The sequence below is a fragment of the Syngnathus scovelli genome, chromosome 5, assembly GCF_024217435.2.
Source record: "Syngnathus scovelli strain Florida chromosome 5, RoL_Ssco_1.2, whole genome shotgun sequence".
NCBI lineage: Eukaryota > Metazoa > Chordata > Actinopteri > Syngnathiformes > Syngnathidae > Syngnathus > Syngnathus scovelli.
In genome coordinates, this window is record NC_090851.1 from 11,339,578 (window position 1) to 11,362,821 (window position 23,244).

The 23,244-nt window shown below is 41.9% G+C and overlaps 2 non-coding genes across 2 annotated transcripts; both read left to right on the plus strand.

Moving 5' to 3' along the window:
* The first annotated feature begins 853 nt into the window (after positions 1-853).
* Positions 854-927, plus strand: trnan-guu (transfer RNA asparagine (anticodon GUU)). The gene has a single exon. It is a non-coding gene; the product is annotated as a tRNA-Asn (tRNA).
* Positions 928-1,363: 436 nt separating this feature from the next.
* trnan-guu (transfer RNA asparagine (anticodon GUU)) lies at positions 1,364-1,437 on the plus strand. The gene has a single exon. It is a non-coding gene; the product is annotated as a tRNA-Asn (tRNA).
* Positions 1,438-23,244: the final 21,807 nt, after the last annotated feature.

Below are 23,244 nucleotides of genomic sequence, written 5' to 3' on the forward strand. Positions count from 1 at the left end.
AATAAAAACATATACAAGTTGCTACACGAAATAAAATATATCAAATAACTATAACATAAATATGTTTTTCAAACCTTGTGTCACTCCAAATCATTAAATCGTTCAAACGTGGCGCCCTTCGTCATCTTCATCATCCCGTGATAGAATCCTTTGTCGTTATGTAACAACCGCCGCGCTGCTGACGTCACTTACAGGTCAAATGACAGTAATCCCTTGCTACATCGCGGTTCGTTTATCGCGGTTTCACTACATCACGGATTTTTGAATTTTGAAAATTTGCAAAAAAATTCACGTCGCTCCTGAGTATAAATCAGAAGCCTTTAAAATCAGAATAACATCTTCAGTAGCATGTCTCTGTGGCGCAATCGGTTAACGCATTTGGCTGTTAACTGAAAGGTTTTTGAACCCACCCAGGGACGCCTCTCTTCTGTGTTGGGAGGACTTGATCTTTGGATCTGGATCACAGAGTCAACTATCCCTGTGGATGCAAACTATGCAAATGTTGTGGTTGCTGAAGATCTTAGCAGTTTTACGGCAGTTGTCTTTCTTTACCAATAGTGACATTCTAAACTCTCTTCCATGACTCTGAAGCCGACTTGGTTCGTATGTTTGGCTCTTCATCAAGAAGTTGGTTGTTGCAGCCTACCTAATAATGTCTGTGCTAATATCAAAACTGTGGATTTGTATCGAATGAGCAAGTCCCCATGCATCGTTTCCTACAGGCCACTGTACAGTCCTACGTCACACAATTTATGCAGTCTTGAATCCCATGCCTTTTTCTGGTCCAACTCTAAGCCATTGGACAATTTCAGGTCAGAAGCCTTTAAAATCAGATTAACAACTTCAGTATTATGTCTCTGTGGCGCAATCGGTTAGCGCATTCGGCTGTTAACTGAAAGGTTGGTGGTTCGAGCCCACCCAGGGACGTCTTTCTTTTGTGTTGGGAGGACTTGATCTTTGGCTCTGGGTCACAGAGTCAACTATTCCTGTGGATGGAAACTATGCAAAGGTTGTGGTTGCTGAAGAGCTTAGCAGTTAGACGGCAGTTGTCTTTCTTTACCAATAGTGACATTCTAAACTCTCTTCCATGACTCTGAAGCCAACTTGGTTCGTATGTTTGGCTCTTCATCAAGAAGTTGGTTGTTGCAGCCTACCTAATAATGTCTGTGCTAATATCAAAACTGTGGATTTGTATCGAATGAGCAAGTCCCCATGCATCGTTTCCTACAGGCCACTGTACAGTCCTACGTCACAAAATTTATGCTGTCTTGAATCCCATGCCTTTTTCTGGTCCAACTCTAAGCCATATCGGACAATTTCAGGTCAGAAGCCTTTAAAATCAGATTAACATCTTCAATATTATGTCTCTGTGGCGCAATCGGTTAGTGCATTCGGCTGTTAACTGAAAGGTTGGTGGTTCGAGCCCACCCAGGCGCGTCGATCTTTTGTGTTGGGAGGACTTGATCTTTGGCTCTGGGTCACAGAGTCAACTATTCCTGTGGATGGAAACTATGCAAATGTTATTGTTGCTGAAGAGCACATAATTAATTTTCCACAATATACCCTTACGTGATATGTCAACTTCAATTTTGTAAATTGAGAGTCAATGGGCTTTCTTAAACAATTTTAACGTAACACCCAAAATTCAGATTCATCCCTCTGAGGCCCATGATACAGGATTGGCACCATTGTTCTTTTCAAGCTTCTGTGAGTCAGACAATTCATACAAGTTGAATTTCACGTGCCCGCGTTGGGCAGATCACTATCCCTTGAAAGCCGAATCAAACTCACAGAGGCAAGTCTCTGTGGCACAACTGGTTAGCGCGGTAGGCTGTTAACCGAAAGGTTGGTTGTTCAACCCCATCCAGGGATTTCTTCTATTTGCAGCAAAGTCACAGCTTTAACTTTCATTGTGAATGAAACTACATAAATGGCCATGGTTAATGATGAGACCGTGTTTAAATTGCCAGGTGGTCATTTTAAGTGAATCAGTTTACCGACAGTTGACTTTCTTTACCAGTAGTGACAGCCTAAACTCTCTTCCATGACTCTGAAGCCAACTTGGTTTGTATGTTTGGCTCTTCATCAAAAGGTTGGTAGTTGCAGTCTACCTAATAATGTATGTGTGTTAATATCTAAACTTTGGATTTGTATCGAATGAGCAAAGGCCGATGCATCGTTTATTGCAGGCCACTGTACAATACTACGTCACACAATTTATGCAGTCTTGAATCTCATGTCTTTTTCTGTTCCAACTCCAAGCAAGATCTGACTATGTCAGGTCAGAAGCCTTTACATTCAGATTAATATTTTAGGTAGCATGTCTCTTAGGTAGTATTGGTTAGCACATTTGGCTGTTAACTGAAAGGTTGGTGGTTCAAGCCCACTCAGGAACGTCTCTACTTCTTTTACTTGTCTACTCGCCCACTAGAGTAATGAAATTATCCTTCCTTCCTTGCTTCCTTCCTTCCTTCCGTCCTTCCTTCCTTCCTTCCTTCCTTCCTTCCTTCCTTCCTTCCTTCCTTCCTTCCTTCCATCCATCCATCCATCCAGCCATCCTCTATACTGCTTGTCCCCATGGGGGTTGCGGGCATGCTGGAGCCTATCCCAGCAGTCATCAGGCAGTAGTCGGGGGACACCCTGAACCGGTTGCCAGCAAATTGCAGTTGCACACAGGGATGAACAACTATCCGCACTCACACCTAGTGGCAATTTGGAGTGTTCAATCGGCCTACCAAGCTAGTTTTTGGGATGTGGGAGGAAAGCGGAGTACCCGGAGAAAACCCATGCGGGCAGAGGGAGAACATGCAAACTCCACACAGGGAGGGCCGGAGGTGTCACATGCGGAATAGAGCATGGTGACCAAATGCAGCTTGGACCAGGGTTTATTGAGGGAAAAGGGTGGCGGAAGAGAGGATGAGGGGAACAAACAAGCATGGTAGGACTAACCGGCAGGAACTAAAAGGACAGGCAAACCGGGAGGACACTAGGACGGGCTAACAGGCAGCGCGCTAACATATACGGACTAACAGAGACTTAACAGAGGCAGACTGACTGAACAACAGATTGACAGACTAACAGAGGCTTAACAGAATAACAGAGGGGACAGCGGTTTAACAGAACAGGCTAACAGACCAACAGAGGCTTAACAGAATAACAGCAGTGACAGAGGGTAGCAACAGAATGATCCGACAGGGAGTGATGCACAGACAGGATTTAAATACAAGACTGGTAACGAGAGGCAGATGACGGCGATTACAGTGATTACAGGTAGGACAGGCAGGGAGGGGCGAGTGCACTGATGCAGGACAGAGACGCGAACGGAAACTATGACAACACTGACACACAAGGAAACGACGAGGAGTGGACACAAGACGTGACAGGAGGTGGTGTTAAACCCGCACCCTCCTAACTGAGGCGGACGTGCTACCCAATGCCCCACTGTGCCGCAATTATTAAACTTTTAATTAATATTGCAGCATTACATCGTGAATTTTATCCACGTTGCTTTCTTTCACGGCTCGTCACTTTGCAGAACTAATTGGTAAAGACAGAGTCGAAATTATATATATATATATATATATATACACTATGCCTGATGAACCAGAAACTGCGTACTGTGTATACACAAAAACACTCAAGGGCAACAAGGAGGCAGAAGAGCACCAACAAACTACTAGGAAATTATATAGTGTGGGGGGTACTTAAAAAAAAAAAAAAAAACTTCTCTGCATCTCAGAAAAACCCATTAGTGATTTAAAAGCAAGCAGCTACGGTTCAACTTCGACTTTGCCTACTTTCTTTAGTTTTCATTTCAAATATTTTTTCTCTTCAAAAGTGACATTGTTATCCAAAATATGACACATTTATGATGTTCCACAAAGAGAGACATGATGCACTGTTTTCGATTTAAGTAACATGATAAATGAAAGAATATGACAAATAGGGGGGCAGGCTCACTCCTGTATAATTCTGAGAATTAAATGTGTTAGTCATGAAAACATGTGTATCATTAAATTTGTTTACCGCATCACATTGGTGAACACAAGAACCATTCTTTTTGTCCCTCAGATGAAAGCCACTGTGGCTGAAAGGCATTGTGGGATGTGTGTTTTATTCATTTTTTTTTATTTAACCTTTATTTAACTAGGCAAACAATTAAGAACAAGTTCTTATTTACAACTGTGGCCTGACCCAAAGAACAATGGCTCTTTGAGGGGGGTGGGGGACAGGGTGCTAAAAAATAAATAAATAAATAAATAAATAAATAAATAAATAAATAAATAAATAAATAAAACAAGGTAATATAGATATTACACAATCAAAAAATAAAACAACAACAACCAAAAACAGTTAAAACTATACAATATGACAACATGCTTAAACTAACAGCTGCAAGAGTCAGTCAAAACTTGTTGCAATTTATGTTTGAAAACTGTGAATGATGTGATGAGTTTATGGGTATTTTGTATAGTATTCCAATCATAGGCTGCAGAGAAGTGGAAAGAGTTGCGACCAAAAACTGTACGGGCTTTGGGGATGGTGAATTTGATAAGATTACTGGACCTTAGATTGAGGGAACAATGATGATGGTGCAGAAGGGAGGAAAGATAAGGAGGTGACATACCGAGTATGGATTTGTAAATGAGGTGAAACCAATGGTGGAGTCGTCGGGTACGGAGAGATGTCCAGTCAATTCATTTATCCAAGTCACAGTGGTGAGTAGAGAAGTGCGCACCTGTGGCGAAGATGGCGGAGTGGTGAAGAGGGTCCAGCTTACTGAGAGTGGAATGGGATGCCATCCTATAGATGGTGTTGCCATAATAAAAAATGGGCAGGATGGTCATTTTGACAAGAGAGTGTCAAGCTGCACGGGTGAAGGAGGCCTTATTGCGATAGAGGAAGCTAAGACGAGATTTGACTTTTGACTATGTGTTTTATGTGGGGAGTCAAGCAGAGGGATGAGTCCAACCATAAGCCAAGGTATTTGTAACAATCAACAAACTCGAGTTCAATGCCGTCTGCGCAAAAGATTTTAGGGGCAGTGGTGGGAGCACGAGACCGGTTAAAAATGATGCATTTAGTTTTCTTAGTGTTGAGAAAGAGAAGGAGATTATGGAAATATTGTTCAACGGAGGTAAAAAGTTGTAATGAGAATGTTGCAGAATGGAGAGAAGGGCCGTCAGAGTACAGGATAGTGTCATCAGCATAAAGGGGGATCTTTGAACTTCCAGCATACTTGACTACGTCATTGATGTAAATAGAAAACAGCGTCGGGCCTAAGATCGAGCCTTGAGGCACCCCTTTGGAGATGGTGAGAGGGTCAGAAATAATGTTTTCCGATTTAACTTGCTGGACTCAATTGTTTAGGTAGCTGGCAAACCAATTACATGTGTGTGATGACAGGCAAATATTAGAGAGCCTCTGCAAGAGGATGGAATGGATGACGGAATCGATATGCGATATCAAATGCATTTTAACTTTATTTTCTCAATTTTACAACGACACTGGAGAGTAGTTTGTGAGGCCAAAAGAAAAAGAAAATAAGATGTCTAGAAGAAGTTCCAAGCAGCCCTTGGTGTTGTGTTGATATTGTAAGCGTTATAGACAGGCGTGACATGACAATAAAACTAGACACCAGCACCAGCATCAAAGCAGGTCAGAGGAATCCAAGCTTGGAAACATTATCAAAGTCCTCAAAACACAGAGGGGAGTCAATTGTTCCAGTGGCAACAAAGATGCAGACACACTGTATGCGTGAACAACAAGCCTGTGCATGTCAGATAATTGTGTTTCTTTTTGAATGTTTGAACATCTGTGAGTCTGCAGGTCATACACTACATATTCCACAGGCATGTGAGTAAATGTAAAATTTTGGCGGGTTGTGTACTGTTGGTGAAGCAAACACATCACTGCTCCCCTTTCTCCAATATACAGACGAATCCTTGGCAGCCTTTTTGTCCAAGCAGAGACTGACACAGATAGTCAAAAGTGGAAGACTAAGAAGCTCCAAGGCCTCCTCTGCATGCGGAAATGCTCTCTTCACGTACAAAAAATCACCTGGTGCTGATCCTTTCTCACCAGTCAATCAATATGATATAATGTCAATACTCAAGCTGTTGGTGTAATGTCGTAATAGGGATATACGACCTTTGGGCGGTTGGTTAGCGTATATGGGCCAGGTGTGTCCCAGCACACGTCAGAACGAGTCAGCTGAGTTGGTTGGTGATGGCACGGCTGTCAGACCACCTGAAATGATTCAAAACGTACAATATGTTGTTTCACATTCGTAGAGTGCTGGATTTACTTTACTAGAGCATTTGGAGTGCTTCAGAGAAAAGGCTATGAGTCAATTTACAACCTTTTTTTAAGTGTCTCCTCGCCCAAAGTGCATACATACATTCTATGTAGGTGCGTAAGGGACACAGTGAAACTAAATGTATATTGTGCATTACTACTACTACTACTACTACTACTACTACTACCACCACCACCACCACCACCAATACTACTAGTACTACTACTAAAAATGTGGCATTTTGCAAACATTTATAAACACCCGTCGGACCTCCTGTACTTTCAACCAAATATATATATATAAAAAAAAAAAAAAGACCCAAAGAGAATATATCCTAATGGATTTACCATATCAAAATAATAGAATAAGGTGGCACGGTGGGGCACTGGTTAGCACGTCTGCTTCACAGTTCAAAGGTACAGGTTTCTATTCCGGCTTCGGCCTTCTTGTGTGAAGTTTGCATGTTCTCCCCGAGCCTGTGTGGGAATGTTATCCCACATTCCCCCCAAAAAAACATGCTTAGGAGGTCGATTGACCGCTCCAAATCGTCCATAGGTGTGATTGTAGGTTTGTTTATGTGTACCCCACCTGTTAGAGTGGTGCTCACTGTAACTTATTTGCAAGAACCACACGGGAGACAGTATGCCCTTTGAGCACTTGCAAGTGGAGAAATCGTTCGTCACTATACATAGAGCGATGTTCGAACGAAGTCTGCCTTTGGTCTCTTGCAATAGCATATTTATTGAGAACAAGCAGGGTGGGGGTGACAGGTTTGGTGAAACCCCCGGCATCTACTATACGTACTTGTGGAAGGATGCACACAACAACACAGTTTACACTGGTCATGTGCAAGCACCTCATAATGCTGTGGCAAGGCAGGGTTAAAGGTTCTGGGGGAGGGGTGGATGAATCTTGAATGTGGGCAAGTGTGGAGCAAGAACAAATTAAAAAGGAGGAAGAAAAAGGAGACAAGATACTAGAAGAGACAGATGGGATAGCGGTAAAGACTGAAGCACTTAAGGATGAGAGCAAAGGAGCGATTGTGAGAGGCGGTGGAAAAGGGAGCGTAAATTGACTGCTACGTGTCACATGGAAACAGTCTCTAATTGGCCAATCAGCCCGTACCAGTTTGAGACTATTTACTCTGACACTACTCTAGCACCTGTACCCCAGCAACAGGCACACACTCAATTCTTCAAATATAACACCTGCCACCGTTAACATCTCTTCATTTTCTCCCTCTCTTTTGGCATACTATTAGCGAGATATTTTACAGGAAAACTGTTTAGCTTCTAAAGCAGGGGTTTTCAACTGGTTTTGTCCAAGGAACCACCAATATAACCGAGACGCAACTCGAGGACCACTGCTTTATTTTATTTTGCACCGAAAAAGGATAGACCTATGCATGCTATTTATTTGGATCTGTATGTTTATTTTGGGAATCTCAGCTACATTTGACATAATTTGGATGGGTAAATGATTCAAAAAATTAGCTGGAAAATAAACCAAGTCTAAATTATGAATACGTTTTATTTATTTTACAATTGTTTTCCATTTCCAATTTTGCGGACCACTTGTAATACCGCCATGGATCACTGGAGGGCCACGAACCACAGATTGACAACCCCAGTTCTAAAGGAAACAGAAAAGTGAACCGTCAGCTACTCTCCGACAGTGATGCATTATTTATAGTGATACTGTATTAGAAAATTATTACATATTGTAAAAGAGGCTCTGTGTGTGTCATAATATAAACACTCAAATGGCTCATACATTGGGCTAAAAAGCAATTAACATTATTCACTCAGGTGTCACATGCAAATAATTTATTCAACAAACAGCACAAGAGCAAATTAATGGTCAAGCACAGTGATTCCAGAATTCATGGGCTTTCTCTAGTGCAACACAAAATAATCACTGCCTTAAGTCTGATTTGCATGGCAAGATTTTAAAATTATCGTCCGACTGTGAAAGACCCCACAAGTAAAAAAGAATCACAGTTTTGAAGGTACTATGTGTGGTGTGCAGCCACATGAGAAAAGCAACACATTACACACGGACATTCCCACGTTGGACAGGAAATCTCACAAAACCCCCCAAGAGTAAACGTGACTTCAGACTCAACAAACATGGCGGACAAAGAAGCAAGAGTTTGTTTGTTTGTTTGTTTGTTTGTTTTTAGCAGAAAAAAATGAAAAGGTCAAAGGCGCGAGCACAGATCTTCTGTTGCGCCATGACTTTTGATTTTGAATTGCCCAAACAATCGTACTTCCTCGTCATCTCGCTTTCGATTGACTGCGTGTCACTGTCAACTGGGACACCGCGCATAGTGTAAAGTCGGGCCAAAGAAATTCAACATGTTGAATATCCCAGACTGAGCAGGCTAGATCAGTCTGAGCGCATCGCACGTGGCAGGATTGTCTGATAAGATTATCTTTGGAGCCATTATGAGAATGGGGGCTGACCTGAAATTGCCGGGAGTGAAGATTTGGGGCTAAATTCGAGCTAATCATCCTGCCTTGTGAACGGTGCTTAAGCGTGCTAACCCAAGTCTGGCTCTTGGGACCTGCTGTCCTGCCTGTTTTAGAAGAGGCCTTCCTCAACATACCTGATCCAAATGATTTGCTCATCAGCAAGCTGTGTAAAAGCTTGATCATGTGAATCAGCTTTGTGAATGAGGGAAAACCTCTAAAACAGGCCGGACAGCAGGTCCCAAGAACCAGACTTGCAAATGCATGTGCTAGCCACTCGTACACTCTTCCACTTACATATGACGTGAATGTCTTCTGCTACCATCAACTGGCTGAAGAATAAATTAAAACAGCATTTGCACTTGTTCATTCATTGTGCAAGATTTCACAAATGACTCAAAGGATATTATCCGTGCGCAAACTTATTTTGATGTCTTTCCTTTTTTTTCTTCTTCATTTTGCCAGTTTTCTTGTATTCATAAAGCAATTTGAGGATGTCATGGTATATTTTTTATACACATCAACGGTATTTCAACAGAGACAGCACAAAGTCCTGCAGCATTATTTTCATCTTCAACTATACATAATAGTTTATCCAAACTATGCCTTTTAAAATCAGAAGGTATTCTTATACAAGTGAAGTACATAACTGTTTGATATATATTGGTTATTTGCACAAAGGGCTGAATGTGAATTCCTCGAAGATTGATTTATCATTAAAGAATGATTTAGGATATCTGGATCAATGGTCTCTGGCACGCACAAGAGTATGAATGCAACAAAAGACATAAAATAGGTCTGTTCCCTCTTACAGTGGTTGAATAATATTTCAAAATACAAAGCATAGTCAGATATGGCACTTTCCTATCTTCTTACACGCGCACACGCGCACACACACACATGCACACACACACACACACACACACACGCACACACACACACACACACACAAACACACACACACACACACACACACACACACACACACACACACACACACACACACATTCAAATCAAAACAATCCCACACACAGGCAGATACTCTAAGGGGGATGAATTACTGAATGAATGGAATCTGACGTAACCCATCGTGGAAGTGGGACACAAGGGGGAGACAGGTCATCTGGGAAATAACAGTGCAGTTGCTGGGCTTTTTTCCCGCATCAATAATGTTTTCTTTCTTACCTGGGTATTCTTTTTTTATCTTATTTCATACTGGATATCCTTCCTTTATGAGGCATGTGCAATACTAATCAAACTGCAGCGATTAGGAGAATAAAAGTCTAATTTCAAACTGATCAAAAATAAAACAAATATCTACGTAGTAATTCCAAACGAGATCCACCAGCAAGCCACAAAGCTCTCCATGTGTGTTTGTGCTGCATGTGTCACATGCAAGGATTAGCACACTCACAGTCAAGTTTAATTCAGCCGGTTTGTGTTGAAGGTCTGACTCAAAATGTGAATTTATCTGTTGTTCTCTGCTCTTTTTCACCTCGCCTTACCCTTCAAGCTCTGGGCTATTTGAGAAATCACTTGCACAACAACAGCCTAGCCTAGCTCCAACCCTGGTCTCCAAGGTATTGAAAGACCATTCGCCTAGTGGGGCATAGGAAGGAAGAACAGAGCAATTTTAAGTGGACCTTTAAAATTATGTGTTAAGTATATTATAAGTCTTTATTCTTTGTGTAGTTTGACATGTTAGTGCCATGAACAGTCACTTTTAAACTGTAGGAGACTATTTACAAGTCTTTATTCTGTGGTTGAGATAAATTGAGATAGTGACTGTCAGAGAGAAACATTTCTTAAACACTTCACTCAGGTTTTTCTATGTTGACTCACTCTGAAGGCTCCATTTTCATAGAAAAAACAAGTGCGCACAAGCATAAAACCCGCCACCTTTTGATTTTAGTGAAGGGGTAAGTACCCTTTTGAGTGTTTGTGCCATGCTGGGCGTTCGAGTGTGATGAGGGTATTTTCTTTTGGTGGAAGAAAGATGACAAATCTTAAGACAAGCTAAAAGGAGGCCTAAGTTGTCATACAGGCGGTGGAACACGGTTTGGATGGATTCGATCGAGGTAAAGGCAGACAAATTCTGAGCTCTCCAGATGTTTTTGGTGGAAGATCATATTTCATTCATAAATATGACAAGAGTGTGCATCAAACCTTCTGAATCCTAGAAATCTATTAATTGAATGTATTATTATTAATATTATTATTATCCATCCATCTTCTGTACAACTTCTCCCCACGGGATCGCGGGCGTGCTAGAGCCTATCCCGGCAGTCATTGGGCAGTAGGCGGGGGACACCCTGAACTGATTGCCAGCCAATCGCATGGCACACAGAGACGAACAACCATTCGTACTCGCACTCTCTCTTACTATGGACAATTTGGAATGCTCAATCAGCCTACCATGCATGTTTTTTGGAATACGGGAGGAAACCGGAGTTCCTGGAGGAAACCCATGCAGGCACAAGGAGAACATGCAAACTCCTCACAGGGAGGGCAGGAGGTGGAATCGAACCCAGGCCCTCCAAACTGTGAGGCGGACATGCTAACCAGTGCGCCACTGAGCCACATTATTATTATTATTATTATTATTATTATTATTATTATTATTATTGTTCATATATTTTTAAATTCATGCATCTGGTCATGGCAGTGTAGTGCAGGGTTGTCACAAATGAACCCGAAGTGGGCTGGAAAACGGTCTCTAAGTGCTCACTTTACAGCATCCAACATCACATCATTGTCAAGTAGAGATCTTATAGTTCCGTGTAAATGTACTTTGTACGCTGCAAGTCAGTTTATGCTTCCAATATGTGGACCATGTGCCTTCCCTTAATATACTTGCAAAAGTTTGGGCACCCCTGATCATTTTCAAGATTTTGCTTTATAAATCATTGGTTGTTTGGATCAGCAATTTCAGTTAAATATATCATATAGCAGACAAAAACAGTCATATTTGAGAAGTGAAATGAAGTTTAAAGTATTTACAGAAAGTGTGCAATCATTACTTGAACAAAAGGAGGCAGAAAAAGATAATACCACTTCTTTTGGTTGGAGGCAAATATTATTTTTAACGACTTGGGGATAAACAACTCACCCTTAGTATTTCACAACACAAAAACAGCTCCTATAATCAAATAATAATAATAATAATAATAATAGTAATAATAATAATAATAATAATTAGTAATAAACAGTTTTTAGTGACCATAACTGAAATGTGTGGGAGTGATTCACGGCAGCCTATGGCAACAGGTGTTATCGCAACTATATTGCCATTGCCCCACATGAAGAGCTATTTTTCAAAACCAGATTAATTCCAAATTAAAATTGAACTTGTTATGACATTCAATGGCTGAGCGTATTCTCTCTCTTTTTTTTTTTTATATGCTCAGACTAAGAAAGTGAATTACAGGATAGCATTGATGTTTGTAAAATGTGCTCTTCTAGCAGAAGTAATCTAATTTTCTTAAAATAATCAAAATGGCTTTTTAGCCTTTCAAAGAAATAGACCTTAAATTATTTTTCTTTGATAATGTGACTGCTGCATGACGCACAAGCATTAATCTGTACAGTAATTGAGTTGAGAAATGTAATTTGAAAGGCTGGTGATGAAGCCGACGCCATGAGTGAAAAATGCAATCACTGTTACAGTTTGCATGGGAACTTGTGTGGGTTGTCGAGTTCGCACTTGTTTTTTGAAACTCAACAAGTACCTTTGCCTTTAGTCTTTCTGGCACCAAACGGTTTGTGCATTGGAAAACTGCAGCGGGGCAGTGAGATGAACCATGAATAAACACAAATAGTTGTGTCAAAAGTGTCATTCTGATGCAAGTATTTAACTTCTAAATTGTTAAAACAAAAGCATGTGTCTCCTTTTTGCTTGTACGATTAATGAAAATCTCATGATGGTGCCTTTTTGATACCAGACTTACGTTTTTGAAATATAATTTATCTGAATGGGGAAAAATGGCTACATTGGAACAGACATGCTGTCGTGGCGGGTGATTGTCCTGCCTGTTCTTGATGTATGTCTCCTGCAGCACACCCTCCAGGACTGAGTTTGGACACCCCTTCTTTAGAACATGAATAAAGTCAATTAAAATCTTTAGGACGATGCTTAGTTTGTTTGCATAGATTTGAGTTTGAATGTGTGGAATGCCATATTTGGATATGTACTGGAGGGTATCGTAAACAAGGGCCTAATTATGCAGTCCATACATTTTTAATGTTTCAATTAGTTTAATTGCATGTGTCATCTATGACAGGAATGGGAAACTTAAATGCTTGAGGGAGCCACAATTTTTCATCAGTGCTAATTGGGGGCCACAAAAGCCCATGCACTTCCTAACTAGCTGTATGACAGAAATGCTTTTTAAAATATGGACGAATTATATAAAAGCAGTGTGGCTTCCGTCCTGGCCGTGGAACAGTGGACCAGCTTTATACCCTCGGCAGGATCCTCGAGGGGGCATGGGCGCTCACTCAACCAGTCCACATGTGTTTTGTGGACTTGGAGAAGGCGTTCGACCGTGTCTCTCAGGAAGTTCTGTGGAGGGTGGTTCGGGAGTACGGGGTGCCGAGCCAACTGATAAGGGCGGTTCGGTCCCTGTATCATCGATCCCGGAGTTTGGTCCGCATTTCCGGCAGTAAGTCGGATTCATTCCCAGTGAGGGTTGGACTCCGCCAAGGCTGCCCTTTGTCACCGATTCTGTTCATAACTTTTATGGACAGAATTTCTAGGCGCAGCCGAGGCAATGAGGGTGTCCGGTTTGGGGACCTCAGCATTGCGTCTCTGCTTTTTGCAGACGACGTGGTGCTGTTGGCTTCTTCAAGCCGTTATCTCCAGCTCTCACTGGAGCGTTTCGCAGCCGAGTCTGAAGCGGTTGGGATGAGGGTCAGCACCTCCAAATCTGAGTCCATGGTTCTCGGTCGAAAAGGGTGGAATGCCCTCTCCGGATCAGGGATGAGATCCTGCCTCAAGTGGAGGAGTTCAAATATCTTGGGGTCTTGTTCACGAGCGAGGGCAGGATGGAGAGTGAGATCGACAGGCAGATCGGTGCAGCGTCGGCTGGTCGTGGTGAAGGGAGAGCTGAGCCAAAACGCAAAGCTCTCAATTTACCGGTCGATCTACGCTCCTACCCTCATCTATGTTCATGAGCTATGGGTCGTGACCGAAAGAACGAGATCCCGGATACAAGCTGCCGAAATGAGTTTTCTCCGTAGGGTGTCCGGGCTCTCCCTTAGAGATGGGGTGAGAAGCTCGGTCATCCGGGAGAGACTCGGAGTAGAGCCGCTGCTCCTCCACTTTGAGAGGAGCCAGATGAGGTGGCTTGGGCATCTCACCAGGATGCCTCCTGGATGCCTCCCTGGATAAGTGTTCCGGCCATGTCCTAACGGCAGGTGATCCCATGGGCGACCCAGGACACGCTAGAGAGACTATGTCTCTCAACTGGCCTGGGAACATCTTGGGATCCCCGGGGATGAGCTGGACGAAGTGGCTGGGGAGAGGTAAGTCTGGTAGTCCTTCCTAAAGCTGCTGCCCCCGCGACCCGACCCCGGATAAGCGGAAGAAGATGGATGGATGGATGGATGGATGGATGGATGGATGGATGGATGGATGGATGGATGGATGGATGGATGGATGGATGGATGGATGGATGGATGGATGGATGGATGGATGGATACCATGTGTCTTTTTCTGTTCCAACTCTAAGCCAATTGAACAATATAGTACAGAGCAACGGAGAGTGTGGAAAAGAGGTGGTGAAGCACATCCAAGCAGGGTAGAACGGGTGGAGAAATGTGTCAGGGGTGATGTTTGATAAAAGAGTATCAGTAAAAATGAAGGAAAAGGTGTACAAGACAGTGGTGAGACCAGCGATGCTGTATAGTTTAGAGACAGTGGCACTGGGGAAAAGACAGAAGGAAGAGCTGGAGGTGGCAGAGATGGAGATGCTGAGGTTCTCTTTGGGAGTGACGCGGTTGGATAAGATCAGGAACGAGTGCATCAGAGGGACAGCCCATGTTAGGTCTTTTGGGGATAAAGTCAGAGAGGCCAGATTGAGATGTTTCGGACATGTAGTACAGAGGAGGGATAGTGAATACATCTTCGGCATAGCTTGTAGAGCGCCGTCGCTCCAGCTAAAATCTCCGTCAAGTGAGAGTCAGTGAAAACCGGAGAGAAAGTACCAGGAGAAGACTGTCCAATGTTTAACGGTTCTTCTCTGCTAAAAGTGATCCGGGATGGGCAGCAGAAGATGCAAAAAACACACAAAATAACACAAAGTAGCAAAGACATGGTGAAGAGTGTGAAGCTGGAAGTTGAAGGGTGATGATTAATGTCATCAGTGCATATGCGCCACAGGTAGGTTGCGAGAAGAAGGAAAAAAAATATTTCTGAAGTGAGTTCGATGAGCTGGTGGAGAGTGTGCCCAAGCATGAAAGAGTGGCGATAGGAGCAGACGTCATTGGACATGTTAGTGATGAAGAAGTAACGGGTAGGTATGATATCAAGGACAGGAATGTGGCAGGGCAGTTGGTAGTTGATTTTGCAAAAAAGATGGAAATGGTTGTGATGACAACCTACTTTAAGAAAAGGGAGGAGCACGGGCTGACCTATAAGAATGGAGGAAGGTGCTCGCAGGTGGACTTTGTAGGAGATGTAAACTAAAGGAAATTAGAGAATGTAAATTGGTAGGAGGACAGCATGTAGCTAAATGGTGGTTTGTAGGATGACTTTAGAGGTGAAGAAGATGAAGCGAGTCAGAGCTAAAAAAAGGATCAGATGGTGGAAGCTGAAGGAAGAAGACTTGTGGGCAATTCAGTGAGCCGGTGAGAGAAACACTGCATGGTGGAGAAGAAATTATGGACAACTAGAAAAGTACTGCAGAAATGGTGAGGGTCACAGTTAGGAAGGTACTGCGTGATATTTGGACAGCGGAAGGAAGACAAGGAAACTTGGTGGTGGAACGAAGATGTCCAGTAAACTATAAGGAGAAAGCGACAACTGGGATAGTAAGTGAGATGACGAAAGTAGACAGGAGCACAAGGAGATGTGGTTCAATGTGAAGAGAAGTGGCAAAACCTAAGGAACAGGCACATAATGAGCTGTACAAGAAGTTGAACAGTAAGGACGGAGAAAATGACTTCTACTGATTGGCTTGACAAAAGGACAGAGCTGGAAAGAATGTGCAGCAGGTTAGGGTAATAAAAGATGTAGATGGCAATGTGCTGTCAAGTGAAGATAGCGTGTTGTCACGGATGGAATGTAGCCAGGGCGACCAAATGCAGCTTGGACCAGGGTTTATTGAGGGAAAAGGGAGTTGGAAGGCAGGATGAACGGGAACAGACAAACTGGAACGGGCAAACTAACATGACTTCCTGACACGGGCACTAAACTAACTGAAACCGAGAGATAAGAACAGATAGACGAGAGACGAGAACAGAAAGATGAGAAACGAGACAAGAGACTAGAACAATCCAACAGGGGAGTGAGAGGCAGACAGGACTTATGAGAGGCAGGTGAGGGTGATTACACTGATCATGGGCACACAGGAGGGGAGGGGCGAGCACACAGACACGCAAACGGAAACTATGACAAAATGTACACATAATGGAATGACCGGGAACGAGTCGTGACAGTCAATGTTGAGAAGGTCGAGGCAAGTCAGGCAAGTGCACCCCCCCATTTGGAGGAGCTGATGAATGAAGAAAATGACAGAGAGAACAGGTTGCAAGATGCGGTGAGAGTAAATCAGGAAGTGCAAGATGATGAGTGAGGGCAGCTATGAAGAGAATGAAGAGTGGAATAGCAGTTGGCCCAGATGACATTCCAGTGAAGGCATGAAAATATCTAGGAGATGTTGCAGTGGCGTTTCCTTCCAGATTGTTTAGTAAAATCTTGGAAAATGGAAGGATGGCTGAGCAGTGGAGACAAAGTATACTGGTTCCTATTTTTAAGAACATGGGTGATGTGCAGCACTGCAGTAACTACAGAGGCATTAAGTTTATCAGCCACAGCACAAAGTTGTGGGAAAGAGTAAGTGAGGCTTAGAAAACAGGTGAAGATCTGTGATCAGCAATATGATATCATGGCGGGAAAGAGCACTATTGATGCATTGTTTGCTCTGAAAATGCTGATAGAGAAGTATATACAAGGCCAGAAGGAGTTACATTGTGTCTTTGTGGATTTAGAGAAAGCTTATGACAGAGTACCAAGAGAAGAGTTGTGGTATTGTATGAGGAAGTCTGGACTTGCAGAGAAGTATGTTAGAGTAGTGCAGGACATGTACAAGGATAGTGTGACAGCGATGAGATGCGCGATAGGAATGACAGATCCATTCAAGGTGGAGGTGGGATTACACTAAGGATCAGTTCTGAGCCCTTTCTTGTTCGCAGTGAAGATGGACAGGTTGACAGATGAGATCAGACAGGAGTCTTCATGGACTATGATGTTTGCAGATGACATTCTGATCTGTAGTGAGAGTACAGAGGAGGTCGAGTCTAACCTGGAGAGGTGCACATATGCTCTGGAGAACCGGGGGAATGAAAGTCATCAGGAGCAAAATTTAGTACATGTGTGTGAATGAGTGGGAGCCTGGTGGAAGAGTGCAGTTACAAGGAGTAGAGGTGGGGAAAGTAGATGAGTTTAAATACTTGGAGTCAACTGTCTAAAGAAATGGCGAGAGGTGAAGAAGAGAGTGCAGGCAGGGTGGAGTGGGTTGAGAATGGTAGCAGGAATGATATGTGACCAAATAATATCTGCAAGAGTCAAGGGGCAAGTCGACAAGGCAGTAGTGCAACCAGCTATGTTGTATGGCTTATAGACAGTGGCACTAACAAAAAGACAGGAGGCAGAGCTGGAGGTGACACAGATGATTATGTTGGGGAGTGATGAGGATAGACAGGATTAGGAATATACATATCAGAGGGACAACTCAGGTGGGATGGTTTGGAGACAAAATCAGAGAGGCGAGATTGAGATGGTTTGAACATGTGCTGAGGAGGAACCTGGGGTACAACCTAGGGAGTAGGATGCTGAGGATGGAGCCACCAGGCTCAAGAGAAGCATGAGGCCAAAGAGGAAGTTTATGGATGTGGTGTGAGAGAAAATGCAGGTGGTTGGTATGTCAGAGGAAGTCTCATAGGACAGAGTGAGTTGGAAACGATTGATCTGCTGTGGCAACCCTTAAAGGTATCAGCTGAAAGAAAGAGGAAGATGATGACTCACTGTTGGTGTGGGGGGTGCACTTGCCTGACTTGTGTGCGCGTAGTGTAGATGTGAATAGTTGTTCATTTCTACAGGATATGTGCACTGCTATTGGCTGGCAACCAGTGCAAGGGTGCACCTTTCGCCTGAAGTTCTTTGGGAAACCCTTGATCCTGAACAGGGTGAGTGGTTTTAAAATAGATAGATAGATAGATAGATAGATAGATAGATAGATAGATAGATAGATAGATAGATAGATAGATAGATAGATAGATAGATAGATAGATAGATAGATAGATAGATAGATAGATAGATAGATAGATAGATAGATAGATAGATAGATAGATAGATAGATAGATAGATAGATAGATAGATAGATAGATAGATAGATAGATAGATAGATAGATAGATAGATAGATAGATAGATAGATAGATAATAAGAACTACAATTTGCAATTTCTGGAGAAATTGCATGTGAAGGTGAAGACGCTGAATAAATACTTGGGCAATGCTACAGAATGATGTTTAAAGTTGGAATGGATCGAATCTGTCAAATAATGTAGGAAAAAGAAGGGAAAAACAAAATTTTGTAAAATTTGGCATGAATTTTAAAGTTGGAGATTTGGAATTTTTTGTAAGTGGGAAGTTGTGGAATAGGTAGGCACAAGTTGAACGTTGGAACGGGTTGAATCGGTTGAAAAATTAAGAAATTAGAAGGGAAAATCGAAAGTTTGCGGAATTTTGCGTGAATTTTAAAAGTGAAAATGTGAACTTTTTGAATCGTGGGAAGTTTTGGAATGAGATGATAAGATGAACAGTTAAAACTTGGAACGGTTGAATCGGTTGAAAAATGTAGAAATTAGAAGGGAAAAAGTATTTTGCAATATTTTGCGCAAATTTTGTGAAAATGTGGAATCTTTGATACGTGGCAATCTTGGGAATGTTGATATTCCTCCCTGATCTTATTTGAAAGAGCTGACTGATGTGAATTTCAAACGGGAACGATGAAAATGTGAAATGTTGAATGTGCCATTAAGAACAAATGGGGAAAACTTGGCTGAAAATGTGTGAATTTTGCAAAAACAGAAGATTTTTGGAATGTAATAAATGCAAGCACTTCTCACGTGAATATTTGGAATAAGTCATGAAAAGACATTGGATGAATTATATGGAAGTTTGCACGTTTGCCTCACAGTGCAGAGGTTGTCTGTTCAATTCCGGCTCCACTTCCTGTGTGGAGTTTGCATGTTCTCCCCATGCCTGCGTGGGTTCCCTTTGCGTGTCCGGGCACTCCAGTTTCTTCCCACATTCCAAAAACATGCATGGTAGGCCAATTGAGTAATCCAAATTGCCGTAGGTGTGAATGCTTGTTTGTCTGTGTGTGCCCTGCGATTGGCTGGAAACCAGTTCAGGCTGTACCCTGCCTGCTGCCCGAAGTAAACTAGATAGGGTCAAGCGTGTCCGCGACCCCCGTGAGGAAAATAAAATGGATGGATGTATAAAGGGTTAAATCGTGGCCCATAACAAAACATTCCACCCCACTTAATTTGTGTGTGTGTGTGACATGTATGCAATAATTAAACCATCTGGATATTAAACTAGCTCAGCCTCAGGATACGATAACAGCAGTGTGGTTTGGATATCTGTGTTCGCTATTTGTGTCTGTGTGTCACTATCATACATGTCATGAGGACAAGCAAACTGGCTGAGAGAGTGAGATTCTAGCTTTTGTCTCTATCACTCTGCACTAATCCAATTGTCCAAACAGAAAGGGAGGGGGAGAGAGAGGGAGGCAGAGCGAGAAACAGAAATGATGCATCCAGCGATTGGCTGCTTTCCAACCCTAAATGGCAAGCTGGATGAGGATAACTGAAAGGGTGAGGAAACTGCAAACACACCCAGCTACCCTCATACACACACTCGAGCAGAACACACATGCAGAGGCCTCACCAGCACACCTGTCATGGCCACACCTACATCCTCCATACTGTACATACTACATACACGTTCCACACACAGAATCAGCTTGTATATGCTCACTCATTCATAAAGTAAGGACACATTTCTTGGCATCCCAGAATAAAAACAATGTTTTGCTTGAATTTAACACAATTGTGAAGACAAGATTGGTGTCCCCCCCTTTACTAGCCCACAGCATTGTTGAAGGCTGAATTGCATGAAAGCAAATTCCCCGACGTGGCATGGTAAGAACCACAGTGCCACCTACTGGCTGAATTTAATGTAACGTGATTTAAAACAGCCGAAGTTGCCATAATTCAAGTTCACGTTCAGGAGCCACCACATTATGCACACTTGCACACTAATGAGGTCTAGTAGGACAGCTGCCTGACTTTGCCCCTTGTATGGAGCAAAACAGATGATGCAGGTGTACCGAATGTTACACTATTTTGCATTACTCTGGTTCATTAAGCTATATTAATGAATGCCTCTGCATGAGACTAAATATAAAGGGGGCAAAAATCAGTAGAATAACCTCTCAGGCACAGTGTACAGTACAGTATGTGTGGTGTAAATGATCTAAAGAAATTAGCACATATATAGAGTACATATTAAAAGTTAGACCTGAGATAAGGAACATGGAAAAAAAAACATACATAGGTGTCAACAAAAGGCCTTCAGCAACACTGAAGACACTGCAGTATTGTCTATGTAGTACAATAGTCATCTTCTTCATATGTCTTCGGACATTATTTGGGAGCAAGACAAATGCCAGAGAAGTGCGGTGAGGTTCATAGCGAGTTAGGTGGTGGTGCAGAAGAAGAATGACAGAATCCTATCTCCCTCGCCTGCTACTTTATACTTGGTTTTATGAAATCAGCAAAAGTAAATATATCCATTTGTACATCCATCCATCTTAGCTGACCCTGGGAAAGCATGGCATTCACCCAGAACTGGTCCTGGTGCACATCCCAGACAAAAGCCTTTTAAAATTTATCTTCACTATATATGATTTTGCAGTATTAATTGCTTAGCAATGTGTTACTTATTTGTGAACCACAGCTGGCAAAGCTTCCTGAGTAAAAATGTCATTTCCTACACAAAACAGAGTTTTGGCCAAAGTGCTATAATCCTAAAATTCTCCTCCAAAATATTTGAATTGTACTCAGCCTTTCGGCCAAAGACAGCAGGGATATGATCCAGCACAACTGTGCCCTTGATGAAGAGAAGGTCAGAGAATGAGATGGATAACAAAATGGGTAATTTGTAAAACAGAAAAATCTCTTGAAATTCTGTCTGTTTCCCTGCTGCAGATGTCAGCACACTTCTCCCTCTCTCTTTTCATTAAGTATTGTGGTTGATTTTGTACAAATGCTGTCTTTACCTGCATGTACAATTTCAGTAAGTCACACTATGTTGACAAGCACACTGTAATGTTTGACCAATACCTTCGACCCCCAAAATAATGTTTACTAATCAAAGTTAAGTTTACTAACCATACTGCATCTGCTTATGTTGTTTGTGTAGCCACAATGCAAAGAGAGACAAGTATTAAAATGACAAATTTTAAATTGATATATGGAGTATAGTAGTATTAGATGAACCAAGCCAAAATGCAGTTACGACCTCAACGATTTTATCAGAGTGATGCACATATCTAGGACTGCTTATATCACCCTTTCTAATATCCTGTTTGCTAGAGTCTGGGGTCAGTGTGTTGTGTTTGACTTCACAAGAAAACTGCTGTCAAGTTGAGATTTCCAATAAGTCAATATTACAGAGGCCATCACCATCTTAATTTCCTGTTTATCAGTGAGACAAGACATTTTGGATGGCTAAGAATGTACCTTTGTTGCCCCCCAATAAAACACATCACGCAGAACCTGAAGAATACAATTTAAAATACAATTACAGTAACTTATTTAAAAATCAAAATGTGGGAAGTGATGAGATTAAGAATGAGGGAAGTGTGCATGCAAATATATGTTTGTCAAAAAAATAGAAAGAAATCTTGAAAACCAGAGCGACCAAAGAATGAACATGAGTTGAAGACAAGTGAGTCCAGGACTGACAAATACCAATGTCGGATTTGCAGAGACAATGATATGGTGGAGGTTATATTTCAATACTCTATCGATGCAACTGTCGCGAGTATTTGTGTAAAATTAATTACTGCATTTCCATGGCAATAAATCAGCACTAACAAATATTTTTTTTTCTATTACACACTCCATTACCCCATTCCAAAGATATTTCTTGTGGCTAAAGATCATCCATCATGTCTTCACAGGCTAATTTATAGATGTCTTTTAACTTGTTTTGCAACTCTGTTAAAAATGTTAATTTGCCCCATGTGCAATTTTGAAAATCAAGCATATTTAAAAAGCTGAATATTCCATGACTTTTCTTAGGCAGACGAAAAGAAGAAAAAAAAAAAAGTCAAAGTGGTGAAAATAAATCTGGTGAATGCGTACTGAAGACTATAATATATCGTTTCATTTTTACTTGGAAGTCATATATGCTATCATATACAATAGCTCGCTGAGATGCTGATTAGGGCTAACAGCCATCAAATCCGTTACAAATCTGTGCTAATTTAGAATCGAGCATGCTTAGGACATTCACACATCGTCTTGCTGATTATTGAGGCTTGGTCTTTTTAATGATGAAGACAAATGGGCTCATTAAGTGTGTGTGTGGGGGGGTGCGTGTGTGTGGGGATACAGTATACGTGTGTGGGTGTGTGCGTGCATACATCCATATGGGTGTGTGCGTGACTCATGTCGGTCTATTCACATCAGTCTCTGTGTGTGTCGCTTTTAGGGAATTTCTGTGTACATGCAAATTGTAACCTTTACCTTTATTCAAGCTCTGTCTCATGAGGTTAAGTGCATCATTTAGCCTTAGTTGTTGAAATTTACCTCTTTCAAAAACAATTTAATATTTTATCATCATGTTTGTCAATGTGTGTTGTATAAGTGCATGTGTGCGTGTGTGTATGTGTGTGTGTGAGCGAGTAAGCCATGTTTTTCAACAAACACACATGCACACACGCATACACACACATAAACACACACACACACACACACACACACACACACACACACACACACACACACACACACACACACTCTCATTTTCATAAACTGAATTATTCGTTCACGTGGCTGTGTTTATCTAATTACGTACAGCGGCATATTTACAGTTGTTGAAGAAGACATCATCGGAAAGAAACTTAAAAAGAACCGAAAAGTGTATTTGTAAGTTATGCTAATTTAGGAATACAGTAATAC